The 16,482-nt window shown below is 44.2% G+C and overlaps 1 non-coding gene across 1 annotated transcript; it reads right to left on the bottom strand.

Moving 5' to 3' along the window:
* Positions 1-11,066: 11,066 nt before the first annotated feature.
* On the bottom strand, positions 11,067-11,140 carry trnat-ggu (transfer RNA threonine (anticodon GGU)). Its single transcript has one exon. It is a non-coding gene; the product is annotated as a tRNA-Thr (tRNA).
* Between the last annotated feature and the right edge of the window lie 5,342 nt (positions 11,141-16,482).

Raw genomic sequence — 16,482 nt, forward strand, 5'->3', positions numbered from 1 at the left:
CTTGCCTCATCGGGACAAACCTATGCAGCAGTCGCAGCAAGTGCTCCCTAAACAACCTCCACATTTCTGTCGTGCATTTCCCTGAGAACATCTGTTCCTAATTTATGCACCCCAGTTCCTGCCTAATAGCATTGTAATTCCCCCTCCCCCAATTAAATATTTTCCCATCCCGTCCGCTCCTGTCCCTCTCCATGACGATAGTAAAGGTCAGGGAGTTGTGATCACTATCACCGAAATGTTCTCCCACCGAGAGATCTGCCACCTGGCCTGGTTCGTTGCCAAGCATCAAATCCAACATAGCCTCCCCTCTAGTCGGCCTATCTACATATTGAGTCAGGAAACCTTCCTGGACACACCTGACAAAAACTGCTCCATCCAAACTATTTGCACGAAGGAGGTTCCAATCAATATTAGGGAAGTTGAAGTCACCCATGACAACAACCCTGTTACTTCTGCACCTTTCCAAAATCTGCCTCCCAATCTGTTCCTCCGTGTCTCTGTTGCTATTGGGGGGTCTATAGAAAACTCCCAATAAAGTGACTGCTCCTTTCCTGTTTCTGACTTCCACCCATAATGACTCAGTAGACAAACCCTCCTCGATGACCTACCTTTCTGCAGCTGTGATACTATCCCTGAATAACAATGCAACTCCCCCACTTCTTTTACCTCCCTCCCTATTCCTTTTGAAACATCTAAACCCGGGAACATCCAACATCCATTCCTGCCCCTGTGATATCCAAGTGTCCGTAATGGCCACAACATCGTAGCTCGAAGTACTGATCCATGCTCTACGTTCACCACCCTTATTCCTGACTCTTCTTGCATTAAAATAGACACACTTCAGCCCATCATACTGGCTGAAACTTTGCCCTGTCAACTGTCTAACCTTCCTCACAGACTCTCTGCACTCGGTATCTGCCTGTTCAACAGCTACCCCATCCACTGATCCATAGCTCCGGTTCCCATACCCCTGACAAACGAGTTTAAACCCTCCCGAAGAGCTCTAGCAAACCTCCCGCCCAGGATATTGGTGCCCCTCCAGTTCAGATGCAACCCGTCCTTCTTGTACAGGTCCCACCTTCCCCAGAAGGTATCCCAATGATCCACATAACTGAAGCCCTCCCTCCTACACCAGCTCTGTAGCCACGTGTTCAGCTGCACTCGCTCTCTGTTTATAGCCTCACTAGCACGTGGCACCGGTATCAATCCTGAGATTACTACTCTGCTCGTCCTGCCTTTTAGCTTCCAACCTAACTCCCGATATTCGCTTTTCAGGTCCTCATCCCTTTTCCCAGCTATGTCATTGGTACCGATATGTACCACGACTTCTGGCTGCTCCCCCTCCCCCTTAAAAATCCTGTAGACTCGATCTGAGACATCCCTGACCCTGGCACCCAGGAGGCAACATACCATCTGGGAGTCTCATTCGCGACCACAGAATCTCCTGTCTGTTCCTCTAACCATTGAATCTCCTATCACTATCGCTCTCCTATTCTCCACCCTTCCCTTCTGAGCCGCAGAGCCAGGCTCAGTGCCAGAGACCTGGCCGCTGTGGCTTTCCCCTGGTAGGTCCACCCCCCACAACCGAATCCAAAACGGTATACTTATTATTGAGGGGAACGGCCACAGGGGATCCCTGCACTGTGTGCCTATTCCCTTTCCCTCCCCTGACGGTCACCCAGCTGCCTTTCTCCTGTGACTGAGGTGTCAGTACTTCCCTATAACTGCTCCCTATCATCCCCTCTGCCTCCCGCATGATCCGAAGTTCATCCAGCTCCAGCTCCGGTTCCCTAACGCGGTCTGTGAGGAGCTGGAGTTGGGTGCACTTCTCACAGGTGAAGTCAGCAGGGACACAAGTGGTGACCCTTACCTCCCACATCCTGCAAGAGGAGCATGCAACTGCCCTAGCTTCCATCCCCTCTGCTCTAAATTGACAACAGAGAATAAAAAAAATATAAAGTAAAACCTTACCTTACCAAACCCTCCACACAAGAGTCCTTTTTTTTGGTTGGAGGAGGAGGATGGGTGGGAGACACTACACATGTAGTGTTTCGGGTTTAGCCACTGCCCGAATATATAAGTTCACTTACCCAGCAGTCCCCGTGTCCGTGTCCGCCGAATCGTCAGGTAAGTACTTTATAGTGAAACGTACCTTCCCAGGTGCCCCCTGGCTCGCACTATCACCGCTACTGCTGATCAAAGGTGTTGCTGTAATAAAAACAGAAAATGCTGGAAATGCTCAGTAGGTCTGGCAGCATCTGTGCAGAGAGAAACAGTTAACAGTTCAGGTATGTTTCCTCAGCTCTCATTAACTTTGTTTCTCTCTCCACAGATGCTGCCAGACCTGCCGACTATTTCAAGCATTTTCTGTTTATGTTTCAGATTTCCAGCATCCGCAGTATTTTGCTTTTGTACGTGTGTTGCTCTGTCTGGGACTGTTTGAGTGCAATGCTATTTCTTTATAAACAGCGTTGAAACAAACATTTATCTCGTTAACACACAGCACTAATACACAGCTGGATATAAACAGCAGCCTGCAGCAGAGGGTGCAGTGGATGTTTATTAACACAAATAATTCACCAACACTATATTTACTGCTATCCACAATCACACCACGCTTCATCTTAACACGTTTTACTCTTTATTTACATCAACTTCTTCCTTCCAGTAAACACTTCAATTTGGAACACAGCTTCCAAATCACCTTTATTCACAAACCCGAACACAAGCTGCAAATGCTGCAAACACACACCAGCCCAGACTTTTCCCTTTCTGTCAACCCATTCCTGCATCACTGCCTCTCCACCAACAGTTGCTGCTAGAATCATACAATCATAGAATGGCTAAAGCACAGAAGGAGGCCATTCGGCCTGACGAACCCATGCTGGCTCTCTGCTAAAGCAACTCACCTCGTCTCACTCCCCAGTCAGTTCAATGTCGGTGGTGGGAAAACTTCTCGAAAGAATAATTCGGGACAAAATTAATAGTCCCATGGACAAATGTGGGTTAATTCAGGAAAGACAGCATGGATTTCTTAAGGGAAAATCATGTTTAAATGTCCTGCTGGAGTTTTTTGATGAGGTAACAGAGAGGGATGATGAGGGCAATGCTGTTGATGTGGTGTACATGGACTTTCAAAAGGTCTGGCAGCATCTGAATGGTCACTGACCTGAAACATTAACTCTGTTTCTCTCTCCACAGATGCTGCCAGACCTGCTGAGTATTTCCAGCACTTTTTGTTTATATTTCAGATTTCTGGCATCTGCAGCATTTTGCTTTTATTGACTTTCAAAAGGAGTTTGATACAGTGCAACACAACAGACTTGTGAGCAAAGTTATAACTCATGGAATAAAAGGGACAGTAGTAACATGGATATGGAATTGGCTGAGTGACAGGAAACAAAGAGTAGTGAGCAATGGATGTTCTTCGGGCTGGAGGAAGGTTTGTAGTGGAGTTCCCCAGGAGTCAGTGTTGGGACCCTTGCCTTTCCTGACATATATTAATGACCTAGACCTTGGTGTACAGGGCAGAATTTCAAAGTTTGTGGATGATACGAAAATTGGAAGCATTGTGAACTGTAAGGATGATAGTGTAGAACTTCAAAAGGACATAGACAAGTTGGTGGAATGGGAGGACAGATAACAGGTGAAGTTCAATGCAGAGAAATTTGAATTGATTCATTTTGGTCAGAAGAACATGGAGTGACAATATAGAACAAAGGGTACAATTCTAAAGGGGGTGCAGGAGCAGAGGGACCTGGGGGTATAAGTCATTGCTTGAGAGAGCGGTTAATAAAGCATACAGTATCCTCGGCTTTAGTAATCGAGGCATAGCATACAAGAACAAGGAGGTCATGTTGAACTTGTATAAGACACTAGCCTCAGCTGAAGTACTGCATCCAGTTCTGGGTGCCACACTTTAGGAAAGATGTGAAGGCATTGGAGAGATTATGGAAAAGATTCATGAGAATGGTTCCAGGGATGAGGAACTTCAGTTATGAAGATAGATTGGAGAAGTTAGGACTGTTTTCCTTGGAGAAAAGAAGGCTAAGAGGAGATTTCATAGTGGTATTCAAAATGATAAGGGGTGTGGACAGAGTGGATAGGGAGAAACTGTTCCCACTTGTGAAAGGATCGAGAACGAGAGGGCACAGATTTAAAGTAATTGGTAAAAGAAGCAAAAGCGACGTGGGGTAAAACTTTTTCACGCAGCGAGTGGTTAAAGTATGAACTGCCTGAGAATGTGATGGAGGCAGGTTTAATTGAAGCATTCATAGGGGAATTAGACTGTTATCTGAAAAGGAAGAATGTGCAGGATTATGGGGAGAAGACGGGGAAGTGACATGAGGTGAATTGCTCATTTGGAGAGTCAGTGCAGACACGATGGGCCAAATGGCCTCCTTCTGTGTAGTAACAATTCTGTGATTCCAATATTCAAGTCATTTATATATATGGTGGTCCTGACACTGACCCTTGCGGACATCACTGTTCAGCATCTTCCATTCTGAAAAACAACCAAATACCACAACTCGCTTTTCTTGATATTTCATACATTTTTTAATATAAGCAGATACTGACCCTCCTATTCCAGGAGCCTCCGTTTTGTTACCCAGCCTTTTATGTGGTAATTTGTCAAACGCTTTCTGAAAATCCATATAGACAACATCCATTGCTTTCCCTTCATCAACCTTTTCTGTTATTTCATCAAAAAAATCAGTTATTTATTAATAGATGCAGCACTGAAACAGGCTCTTCGGCCCACCAAGTCTCTGCCGACCAACAACCACCCATTTATACTAATCCAACATTATTCCCATATTCCCGACCACATCCCCCACCACCTATATAAAAGCAAAATACTGCGGATGCTGGAAATCTGAAACAAAAACAAGAAATGCTGGATTCACTCAGCAGGTCTGGCAGCATCTGTGGAAAGAGAAGCAGAGTTAACGTTTCGGGTCAGTGACCCTTCTTCGGAACGAAGAAGGGTCACTGACCCGAAACGTTAACTCTGCTTCTCTTTCCACAGATGCTGCCAGACCTGCTGAGTGAATCCAGCATTTCTTGTTTTTGTCCCTCACCACCTACCTCCACTGGGGGCAATTCACAATAGTCAATTTACCAATCAATCTGCAAGTCTTTGGCTGTGCGAGGAAACACACGCAGTCACAGGGAGAACTCAAACTGCGCACAGACATTAGCCAGAACTGAACACGGGTCGCTGGAGCTGTGAGGCTGCGGTGCTAAACACTGATCGCCCAAAATGACCGTAGTAGGACTCGAACCTACAATCTTCTGATAACTTCATTAAATACACCGAAATCAAACGCCTGATCCATTAGGCCACACGGCCAATAGCAAAAGGTTGGAGAGGTGCTGAACCTCTCAGTTTTCAGTCTACCCAAACCAAGTTCAAGATCTGAATAATGAACCGATTGCCACATTAGTTCTGTGAATAATACAATGATTTAATAGACAAAGTTTTGAAACATTCCTGCCCATAAATCTTGATAACAGAGAGTGTGTGGATCTCCTGACTCAGAATGTTTAATGGACACAGTCCTCAGATCCGACAAGGAATCCCTGAACATCCACAGTAAAGACAGTGTGGATGAGGAAATGTAAGAGCCGGGAGCTGAAACTCAGGGACGGCCGAGCTCTCCTGTCATTGAGCTTGTGTGTCTGCTCTGCTCGCCGCACTTCCGGCTCTACTTTGTTTCCAATGAAAAGATGAAAAGGGCCGTTCGGTTTTCCTCTCACTGACAGCGTGTTTCACTCGGGTTAATATCACCCGGGACTTTTGCTGCTGAAATGAATTCTGCAAGGTCCCAGCAAACACACCGGCTCCCTCCTTTCTCCACTCTTTCTATCGGATTGTTTTACCAGGAGGGGCTCAATAATAACAAACCCCCTGCAGGGAATGACCGCAAATTGAGCATCTAAATGGGGCAAGTGGGCAGCTTTCTGGGTTCTAGGTTCCCCCTACCCCGCCCCTCCCTCCCTCCAGTCGAAGCCCCTCTTCACTTTCTTTGGGACTTTGATGAGGGTGAAATGGGGAAAGTTCCCATTGATGTTTGAATGCTGAATTGCTGCAAAGATCTGCGCACGCGCGGTGTTGCTCCGCCCCCTGTGGGACGTCACTATGAGGAGTGGAGCGCATGCGCATCCTTTCCCCAACCCAGTCTGTGAGGCCATTCACTCAATCAGGGGAAGATGCTTTAAATCAGCTGCTAATGGAGACTTCCCAGGCCCGGGGGAAGGGAACAAACAGCATCTGCTTCCAGCAGCCATTGCTTTGGGAGCGTGTCCGCAGATGTGCTCAGAGATTAGCATTGAGTGGTGGGAAGTTGAGGGGGAGTCGGGGAGTGTTTGTAACAGACACTGTGGAGCAGGAGCTGCTCCCAGAACATGGAGTGAGCCGGGGACACGGGGAAGGGAGAGTTCATTCTCGGACAGTGTCTGTACAGGCTCAGGGAGACACAATGGGAAGAAATCACTATTGAAAATCACTGACAATTTCACCACCCAAAGGAGAGGGAATTTTCCTGCTTTAGTTCCAGTCTCTCACTGTTTGTTGGATCGTGAACAGTGGCGGAAAAATAGCCGCAAAATAACGAGCATTTATTGCAGACACCAGGTGAGAAGCGAGAAAGGCACGTTTTAAATAGTGGCTGCTTGTTTTCCGTTGAAATAGAAATGTGACTGTGTCAAGGTCACTGCTCTATCGGACAGTCCCTGTCATTGAGCAGTGCAGGGCTTGTGTTGTTTCTGAATGTCACAAACTTGTTGTAAAACCTCTGCAAACACCTGGTAAACAGAAGCTGAATACTGCAGTACTGCAGTGGAGTCAGACACTGACACTGTTTGTGTTCCTGGTTTTCATTTCGCGATTGTTCATAATGATTATTATTGGGACGATTACATTGATCGCTTTTGTATCTTCTATCTCACCAGTTCATTCATTCCTGCAGGAAAATACATGAAGGAACCTGACTGGATGTGGTGCTTCTTGGACACAAGGAAAAGTGCAGCGAGCTCGTTCCAACACACAGTCGGTACAGGATCACTCCCAAAGCACAGAGATACTGCCAGCTCATCAGTTCCACTGGAACAAACAAAAGAAGTAGTCAGACAGACACTGATCCCAAAGTCGAGAGACACATTTTCAATCCAACAGTCAAACAACAGCAGGAGAGACAGAAGTTGTTTCCATTTCACTCCAATTCAATACAGCTGACAGGTTGATACATCAATCACAGTCCAAAAACAAACCCATCATCAGATCTAAATAAACTCTGTCACCATGGTTACATTTTAAATATAAACCTTGAAACAGAACAGACAAAATTTGCATGATTGAAAGGTACAGAATGAATGCAAGGAGGCTTCAAGGGGATTTGGACAGGGTAAGTGAATGGGCAAGAACATGGCAGATGGAATATAATGTGAATAAGTGTGAATTTCTCCACTTTGGGAGAATAAACAGAAAGACAGAGTATTTCTTAAATGGTGAGAGGTTGAGAAGTGTCGATGTCCAAAGGTACCTGGGTGTCCTTGTTCATGAGACTCTAAAAGCTAGTGTGCAGGTGCAGAAAGCAATTAGGAAGGCAAATGGTATGTTTGCTTCATTGAAAGGGGATTTGAGTACATGGTTAAAGATGTATTGCTTCAATTGTATAAAGTCTGGCTGAGACTGCACCTGGAATATTCTGTACTATTTTGGTTTCCTTATTGAAGGAAGGATAGACTTGTCACAGAGGGAGTGCAACAGAGATTCACCAGACTAATCCCCTGGGATGGTGGGATTGTCTTATGATGAGAGACTACAGAAACTGGGCCGAAATTCTCTGGAGTTTCGAAGTATGAAAGGTGATCTCATTGAAATTTACAAAATTCTTGCAGGGTGTGACAGGGTAGATATGGATAGGATGTTTCCTCTGTCTGGTGAGTCTAGAACAAGGGGACACAGACTCAGAATAAGGGCAGGCCATTTGAGACTGAGATGAGCAGGAATTTCTTTACTCAGAGGGTGGGAAATCTGTGGAATTCTTTATCCCAGTGGGCTGTGGAAGATCAATCATTGAACATATTCAAGACAGAAATCGATCGATTTCTAAATACTAACAAGATCAAGGGATATGGAGATAGCAGGAAAATGGCGTAGAGGTAGATGATCAGTCACGATCTGTTTGAATGTTGGAGCAGGCTTGATGGGCTGAATGGCCTAATGCCCCTATTTCCTATCATCCTTTGAATCCCAATAATGTACACCGGAACGTTAGACCAAGTTATGCATTCCATGCCAGTTCAAAAATCCCACAGAGATTAAGACTGAAAGATACAGTATCAATTCCATTACTACAAAATGAAGGACTTGGAGCTTGCAGACCAGCCCATGTATAAGATTGAAAGTTATATTTTCATTCACAATCGTTTTCACAGAGCTAAATATTAAATACAAATCCACAACTTGTACAGGACTACCAAATAAAACCTACAACTGTAAAATACAGTTAATCCATATTTTAAATTATACACAAGGCAAACAAATATTGATACATTAAGAGAGTGGGAAACAGTGAGAGCAGAGTGGAGCATCAAGAGCCCAGGAGAGAGAGGGAGCAAGAGTTCACTCGGAGAGCAGGGAACAGCGAGAGCACGCGTCAAAAAAGGCAAAGGAATCCACAATTAATGGGAAAACACTGAATGGTGTAGAGGAAGTGAGGGACGTTGGAGTGAATGTCCACAGATTCCTGAAGTAGCAGTACAGGTCAATAAGGTGGTTCAGCAGGTATATGGAATCCTTTCCTTTATTAACTGAGTTATAGAATATAAGGGTGATCTGGGTGTCCATGTCAATAAGTCACTGACAGCTAACATGCAGGTGCAGCAAGCAATTAGGAAGGCTAATAGTATGTTAGCCTTTATCACAAGAGGATTTGAGTACAGGAGTAGTGAATTCTTGCTTCAATTGTATAGAACCCTGGTTAGACCGCACTTGGGAGTACTGTGTACAGTTTTGGTCTCCTTACCTTAGGCAGGATATTATTGCCATGGAGGGAGTTCAACGAAGGTTCATCAGACTTGTTCCTGGGATGGTGGGATTGTCCTATGAAGAGAGATTGGGGAAACTGGGGCTGTCTTCTCTAGAGTTTTGAAGAATGAGAGGTGATCCCATTGAAACCCACAAAATACTTAAAGGACAGTCAGGGTAGATGCAGCTAAGATGTTTCTCCTGGTTGGGGAGTCGAAAATCAGGGGACACAATTTCAAAATAAGGGGGAAGCCACTTAGGACAGAGATGAGGAGAAATGTTGTTACTCAGAGGGTTGTGAATCTTTGGAATCCTCTACCCCAGAGGGCTGTGGAAGCTCAGTCGTTGAGTATGTTTAAAGCAGAGATTGACAGATTTGTAAATACAAATGACATAAGGGAATATGAGGAAAGTGTGGGAAAAAGGGCATTGAAGTGGATGTTCAGCCAAGATAATATTGAATGGCGGGGCAGTCTCGATGGGCTGAATGGCCGACTCCTGCTCCTATGTTTCGATGTTCCTAACTCCACATTATCGATGAGACACAGCCTCAGGCCGACTTGTCGGGTGGTGCAAACAGATAACACTGCTTCTGATCTTCACCAGAACAGAGACTGAGATGTAACATTGATCATCAAACAGACTGTGAGAGAATACAACAGAATAAAACACATGGAGAGACACTGTGGAATAACAAATAGATTTGATTGGAATGTTGAATTTTGATTGGAATGGATAAAACACCAGAAACAGCAGATTAAATTGGGATTCTCATCATTATATTGATCTGAGACAGAAAAGAGAAACTGATGGGAAGAAGGAAGAATGGAACTGTTAAGTTTTTTTGAGTTTTTCACTCACCCATGAAAGCTGATTAAAAAAAGATGCAAATAACAGAGAATTTCACCAAAAAGGGAGATTAAATGCTGCCGAAACCTTGGATCGAAGGATGCCCCAACTGATCACCTGTTTAACTGTCTCCTCACTGGGGGATTTCAATCAGTGAGCAATATTATTCGCTACCTTTTTTTTGTTAAATGAACCCAGAACTGTCACTTGGAATTAATATCTGCATTCCGACTCCTGAATATTTTCTGGACACATTTCCTGCTGAAAGAACTAAGAACTCTTTTCTAATTTACACAATACTATATACACATTCATCAAACCTCTAGAGCTGGCATCCTTGGTGCTGCTCTCTCTTCTCCCAAACCTCATCTCATGTGACTGTTACATCACCACTCTGACAGTGGGAGGGGTTGATCCCACTATCTTCAGCATTAACCCTTTACATCCTTATACTACACTGTTTGTCCAAACAAATGGGTGGAGGGAACTTCCTTCATTTATTCAAACACTTGAAAATCAACTCAAAGCCATCAGAGAGAGAGAGGGAGAGAGAGTGTCAGAGAACTTCCTGCATCCAGTCCTGACCCTGTCACACTCAGCAGCTGCTCACCCAGACCCCACTCTCATCAACACTGAACATTGTTACAGAGACCCTTCAAATAATGTTTATAAAAGGCGGAAAAATTCAAAGTTCATCGCATCTGGATTGAATGGAACAAAGTTTAATATCTTCTCACCGTCTCTCAATACCCACGAGACATAGGTTTTCTTATTTGGTTCCTTTGATTTTTCTTGTTCCTGATTGACAAATATTCCAAACCTCGGATCAACCTTCCCACTCGCGTCATGTACCCAGTCTCGGTTAAAAGCAACACATAACGACACAAACACTCTGAAACATACAACGCAGTCACACTTTCCTTCAGTGAGATTAATGTCGAGCTGTTTTCCAGATTGAATGTAACCGTGAACAAATTTGTATCAAAGAAGTTGCCTTTGGCGTATCAGCACTGAATTGCTGGACAAGGAGGAACAGCCATTCCCAACTCACATCCTTCACAAAGGCTGTTTTCTCCTGTGACTGAAATTCATCATGTAATTTGAATTCCAAGTTCAAGTTCACAAAACAGAGATATAAATGATTGACAAGGAAACTTCTAAAGCATATCACAAACCTGAAATAAGGCTCTGCTGGGACTTGAATCCAGGCTCTTCTGTTTACCAGACAGGTGCTTTAACCAACTAAGCTACAGAGTCAAATCACAAATGCTTGTGTCGTTGAAATCAGAGGAGGATCTGTTTATTCTCATCACACGTCTCCACTGGTCACAACATATTTTAACTTTTCCTACTTACTGATACAGTCATATACTCTATTTTTCCCAAAACTTAGAATGGAGGTGGAGGGGCGACATGATAGAGGTTGACAAAGTTATGAGTGGCAGAGACAGAGTGGATAGTCAGAAGCTTTTTCACAGTGCGGCAGAGTCAGTTACGAGGGGACACAGGTTTAAGGCAAGAGGGGCAAAGTTTAGAGGGGATGTGCGAGGCAAGTTCTTTACACAGAGGGTGGTGAGTGCCTGGAACTTGCTGCCGGGGAAGGTGGTGGAAGCAGGGAAGATAGCGACGCTTAAGAGGCATCTTGACAAATACATGAAGAGGATGGGAAGAGAGGGATACGGTCCCCTGAAGTGCAGAAGGTTTTAGTTTAGACAGGCATCAAGATCGGCGCGGGCTTGGAGGGCCGAATGGCCTGTTCCTGTGCTGTACTGTTGTTTGTTCTTTGTACATAGATAACACGTTTATAGATGTGGTCACGCCACAGCTTAAGAGTATGCAGGGAGAGAGGGAATGGGTGACCACCAGGCAGTCAAAAAGAATCAGGCAGGTAGTGCAGGACACCCCGAGTGCGTCTCACTCTCCAGCAGGTATTCAGTTCTGAATACAGAGGACAATGATGCTTCACCTGGGGAGTGCAGCCGGAGCCAAGTCCATGACACCATGGGTGACTCAGCAGCAAAGGGGAGTACGGGGAAGACTGGAAAAGCCATAGTGATAGGTGATTCAATCGTCAAGGGAACAATCAGGTGTTTCTATGGCCACAGACGTGAATCCAGGAATGGAGTGTTGGCTCCCTGGTGCCCGGGTCAAGGATGTCATTGAGCAGTTGCAGAGCACCCTGAAGCGGGAGGGTGAACAGCCAGCAGTGGTAGTCCACATCAGAACCAACAACATAGGTAGATATAAGGATGTTGTGCTGCAGTCAGAACTTAGGGAGTGAGGTAAGAAATTAGCAAGCAGGACATCAAAAGTAATAATCTCCGGATTACTCCCAGTGCCACGTGCAAGTGAGTACAGGAATAGTTGGATAAGACAGATGAATGTACAGGAATAGATGGATAAGACAGATGAACGTGTGGCTGGAAAGATGGTGCAGGAGGGAGGACTTTAGATTTTTGGGACAGGTTGGACGGGTTGCACCTGAACTGAGCCAGGACGGAGTTCCTTGCAGGATGTTTTGCTCGTGCTGTTGGGGAGGGTTTAAACTAGTTTGGCAGGGAGATGGGGACTGGAAGGTAGAGTCAGATCAGAAATGAAAATGGAAGGCAGAAAATTAATGGAGTCTGGAAGAGAGAGGAAACACTGATTAGAAACTTCTAAACAAAAAATGTTGGCAGTGCTCAACGATATCTAAATCAATGCAAGGAGTATAGCAAATGAAGCAGATGAGCTCAGGGCACAGTTAGACACATGGCAGTATGATATCATAGCTATTACACAAACATGGCTAAAGGAGGGACAGGCGTGGCAGCTCAATCTTCCTGGTTACAGGGTTTTCAGACGTGAGAGGGAAGGGGATAAAAAAGGAGGGGGAGTGGCAATTTTGGTCAAAGAAACTATTACAGCTGTGAGGAGGGATGATATGTTGGAAGGTTTATCAAATGAGACCGTATAGATTGAGCTGAGGAACAAAAAAGAGGCAATCACACTGCTGGGAGTGTACTGTAGACCCCAAAACAGTCAGAGGGAGATGGAAGATCAGATATGTAGGCAAATATCTGAGAAGTGCAAGAACAATAGGGCAGTAACAGTGGGGGATTTGTACCACCCAAACATTAACTGGGATACTTTTTGTGTCGAGGGAATTGAGGGAGCAGAATTCTTGAGGTGCATTCAGGAGTACTTTTTTAGCCAATATGTAGCAAGTCCGACAAGAGAGGGTGAAGTTTTAGAATTAGTTTTAGGAAATGAAGAGGGGCAGGTGGAAGGAGCGGCAGTGGGACAGCAATTTGGTGGTAGTGATCATAATTCAGTCAGTTTTAATATAATTATGGAAAGGACAAGGACAGAACAGGAGTTCGAGTTCTCAATTGGGGTAAGACCAACTTTACTAAGGTGAAGATTGATTTACCGAAAGTGGACTGAAAACAGGTAGTTGAAGGTAAATCAGTGTCAGAGCAGTGGGAAGAATTCAAAGGGGAGATTCCAGGGGTTCAGAGTCAACATGTCCCCACAAAGAAAAAGGGTGGGAAGGCCAAATCTAGAGCCCCATGGATGTCAAGGAGTTTACAGGTATAATAAGGCAGTAAAGGAAAGTTTATGCCCAACACAGAGAACTGCATACTACAGAAAGCCAAGATGAGTATAGAATGTGGAGGGGGGAAATCAACATTGAAATTAGGAAAGTTAAGCGAGAGCATAAAAGAATATTGGCAATCAAAATTATGGTGAACCCAAAGATGTTTTATCAATACATTGAGAGTAAAAGGATAAATAAGGAAAGAATAGGGCACAGAAAAGACCAAAAAGGTAACCTATGTGTAGGGCAGAAGATGCTGGCATTGTTCTGAATAAATACTTTGCATCTGTCTTCACAAAAGAGGGGGAAGATGCATATATTGTAGATAAGGAAGAGGGGTGTGAAGTATGGATGTGATCCATACAGAGGGAGAGAGGACATATTAATGGGATTAGTGTATATGAAAGATGATAAATCACGAACGCCGGATGGAATGCACCTCAGGCTGTTAAAAAGAAGCAAGAGAGGAAATAGCAGAAGAGCTGATCATCATTTTCCAGACCTCACTGAATACAGGTGTGGTGATGGAGGATTGGAGGACTGCTAACGTTGTACCTTTGTTTAAAAAGGGAGTGAGGGAGACCAAATAATTACAGGCCAGTCAGTCTAACATCAGTAGTGGGCAAATTATTGGAATCTATTCTGAGAGACAGGATAAAATGTTACTTCGAAAGGCACAGATTAATCAAGGATAGTCAGCATGGATTTGTTAAGGGAAGATCTTGTCTAACCAACTTGATCGAAATTTTGAAGAATTAAGAAGGAAGATAGATGAGGGTAGTGCAGTTGATGTAGTCTTCACGGATGTAAATGTAGGGGGTATGAGTTTGCAGATGGCACAAAGATTGGCTGTGTGGTAAATAGCAAGGAGGATAGCTGTAGACTGCAGGAAGGTCTTCATGGTCTGTTCAGATGGACAGAAAAATGGCAAATGGAATTCAATTCAGAAGTGTGAGTTGATGCACTTGGGGAGGTTAAACAAGGCAAAGAAATACACAATTAATTGGAGAAGACTGAGAGGTGTAGAGGAAGTGAGGGACCTTGGAGTAAATGTCCACAGATCCCTAAAGGTAGCAGGACAGGTCGTTAAGGTGGTAAGAAGGCATATGGAATTCTTTCCTTTATTAGCCGAGGTATAGATTTAAGAGCAGGGAGGTTATGCTGGAACTGTATAAATCATTAGTCAGGCCACAACGAATACTGTATGCAGTTCTGATCACCTTATTACAGAAAGGATGTAATTGCACTAGAGAGGGTGCAGAGGAGATTCACGAGGGTGTTGCCGGGATTGGAAAAATGCAGCGATGAGGAAAGACTGGATAGGCTGGGGCTGTTCTCCTTGGCACAGAGAAGGCTGAGGGGAAATCTCATTGAAACATACAAAATTTTGAGGTGCCTGGATAGAGTTGAAGTGAAGGGCCTATTTACCTTAGCAGAGAGGTCAGTGACTGGGGGAAACAGATTTAAAGTGATCTACACTAATGGAATTGATTCTGTATCTTTCCATTTCACAGTGTGGGTGAGTTCTGAACTGGTATCTAATTTGTGTCTCAGGTTACAATATCTTTCAGCACCTTAGAAACTTTCTCTGTAATGAATGTTGAACTTGTATGTAACTTGTATCTCAGGGTACACTATAGGGATGTTTAAACATCCTTTTTCATGAATGGATGTGAGCTTTGAGTATGGTATTTAATTTCAATCTCAGGATACATCATTACGTTAGATTCTGTGCCATTCAATCAATACTGTGTGCCAATTCTATCTGATATTTAATTGATAGCTAAGTCTGCATTATATTTAGATTGACACATTGTATTTCAATCTGTTAATGAGTGTGACTTTGACCTGGGATTGAGGTATCTGACTGTCAATGGGACTGAATTGGGGTGAAATGGAAACAACTTATTTCTCTCCTGCTTTGTTTGATTGTTGGATTGAAAGTGTGTCTCTGGAACTCGGGATCAATGTGGGCCTGACTACTTCTGCAGTCTGAGACCAGGGAACTGATGAACTGTCTATCCCTCTGTACTCTGAGTGATAATGTACCTACTGTGTGTGAGAGGAGCTGGCTGCACTGTTCCTTGTGCCTCGAGTGCAGCAACCATCACATTCATCACGATTCCTTCAAGTATTTGCCTGTATGAAGAAAAAATATGTCTTAACTCAAGAACAGGGGAGGTGCAAAATATCAAAGAGGTGAATTTAATTTCGCAATTAATAATCATTAAAAACACCCACAAATGAAAACCAGTGTCAGTATCTGTCTCCACTGAAGTACTGAAGCTCCCAGCTCCTGCATCACAAGTGTTCTGGGCAGATCCATCCAGACAAAACACTGCACTGGGATCGTCCCAACTGCTCGATGCTCTTCACATATTTCCAGCCACCCTGCTTCATATGCACAAATAAAGAAAAATAAAGCCCCATATGTATATCCCTCAATTCCTTTCTTCCCATACAGTTGTTCCACCCCCCCTTAAATGCATCGATATTATCGCCTCGACCTCTCCCTGTGGTTGCAAATTCCAGATTCTAACCACTCACTACATAAATACCTTTTTCATGAATTCCTCATTGGTTTTATGAATGTCGATTTTATATTTTTGGCTCTTGTTTCAGACAACACCACAAGAGGAAACATATCTGCATGTATTCTATAGAAGCCCTTCACTATTTCCTCACTTTTTTCATTTGTTAGTGTGATGTAGGCATCACTGGCTATGCCAGCATTTATTGCCCATTCCAAATTGCCATTGACAAAATGGTGGTGAGCTGCCTTCTTGAGCTGCTGCAGTCCTTGAGATGTAGGAATTCCAACGGTGCTGTTTGGAAGGGAGTTCCAGGATTTTGACCCAGTGACAGTGCAGGAATGGTGATATAGTTCCAAGTCAGGATGGTGTGTGGCTTGGAGGGGAACTTGCAGGTGGTAGTGTTCCCATGCATCTGCTGCCCTTGTCCTTGTTGGTGGTAGAGGTTCCAGGTTTGGAAGGTACTGTCGAAGAAGCCTTGGTGTGTT

The sequence above is a fragment of the Heterodontus francisci genome, unplaced genomic scaffold (genome assembly GCF_036365525.1).
Source record: "Heterodontus francisci isolate sHetFra1 unplaced genomic scaffold, sHetFra1.hap1 HAP1_SCAFFOLD_58, whole genome shotgun sequence".
Lineage (NCBI taxonomy): Eukaryota > Metazoa > Chordata > Chondrichthyes > Heterodontiformes > Heterodontidae > Heterodontus > Heterodontus francisci.